Here is a 1619-nt window from a genome sequence, read left to right as displayed (position 1 = left end):
TAGTCCCACGGGTGAGATGATGACGTATAAAGTGACAATCAATTTCAATGTGTTTTGTGCGCTCATGGAATACATCATTGTGAGCAATTTGAATAGCAATTTGATTATCGCAGTTTATGATAGTGGCAGTAGAATGGATGACACCCATGTCTTCAAGTAACCAGCGAAACCAAAGAAGTTCCTGAGTTGTATCAGCAAGGGCTCGATACTCAGCTTTTGTACTGGATCGAGCGACTACTGTTTATTTCTTGCTGCTCCAAGAAATAAGAGAATCACCAAGAAAGAAGCAATACCGAGTGGTAGATCTACGATCAGTGGGGTTACCTATCCAATCTGCATCTGAGTAGGCACGAAGGTCGAGTGAAGAGTGAGATGAGAAGTGGAGACCATGAAATAGGGTCCCTTTGATGTACCTGAGAATGTGAAGCACTGCAGCATAATGGGATGTGCGAGGAGCAGAGAGAAATTGCCTGACAATATGGACAGCATAAGAGATGTCAGGACGAGTAACTGTAAGATAAACAAGACTACCAACCAACTGGTGAAACAAGGTGGGGTCATCCAAATGTGTACCATCCATGGGAGTGAGTTTAGAGATGAGCTCTAAAGGAGTGGTACATGTCTTACTATCTATGAGTCCCGCTCGAGTAAGAAGATCAGAAGCATACTCTGCTTGCGAAAGATAATATCCCTCAGAGGTAGAAGTGATCTCAAGTCCCAAAAACTAACTAAGCTTTCCAAGATCTTTCATTTCGACATGTTGGCTGAGATAAGTCTTGAGATCCAAAATTTCGGATGTGTCATCACCAGTGATGATCATATCATCAACATAGAGGAGAAGAATGATAGTACCCTGGTTTGTTTTGTGAATGAAAAGAGCAGAATCATGTGAGCTGGAAGTGAACCCAAAATCTCCAACAATGGTGTTGAACTTGGCAAACCAAGCTCAAGGTGCTTGCTTGAAACCATAAAGAGCCCGACGAAGTTTGCAGACTTGATGCGGAAGATGATGAGAACCAGGAAGAGGGCACATATAAACTTCTTCAGTAAGTTCACCATTAAGAAAAGTATTTTTCACATCCATCTGAAATAATTCCCAATGACGGACGGCGGCAACTGCAATTAAGCTGCGAACTGAAGTGAGGCGGGCAACCAGGGCAAAGGTCTCCTCATAGTCAATCCCATACTCCTGGGTGAACCCTTTAGCTACCAAGCGAGCTTTGTATCGATCAATGGACCCATCAGAATGAGTTTTGATCTTGTAAACCCACTTGCATCCCATGGCATGTTTGCCTTTTGGTAGGTCCACTAGATCCCAAGTGTGAGTGTTTTCGAGTGCCTATAGTTCATCATTCATTGCTTTCTGCCAAAGAGGATCAGAACTAGCTTCACGATAAGACTGAGGTTCATGGCGAGAAAGAATAGTAGAAAATACAACAAAGTCACGAAGATTAACAGAAGGAGTTTTTACCCAGTCACTTCGTTGAGTAGGGAGATCAAAAGTCGTTGGAGCGGATCCATCAGAAGAGACAAGTTCCTCAGAAGAGGGCAAGGCGGATAACTCAATTGAGGTATCTGTAGACATGTTAGTTGGTAATGACATATCTGAGAAAGAGATA

This window comes from Olea europaea, unplaced genomic scaffold (genome assembly GCF_002742605.1).
Source record: "Olea europaea var. sylvestris unplaced genomic scaffold, O_europaea_v1 scaffold2570, whole genome shotgun sequence".
NCBI lineage: Eukaryota > Viridiplantae > Streptophyta > Magnoliopsida > Lamiales > Oleaceae > Olea > Olea europaea.
Note: the sequence above shows the minus strand (reverse complement) of the source record.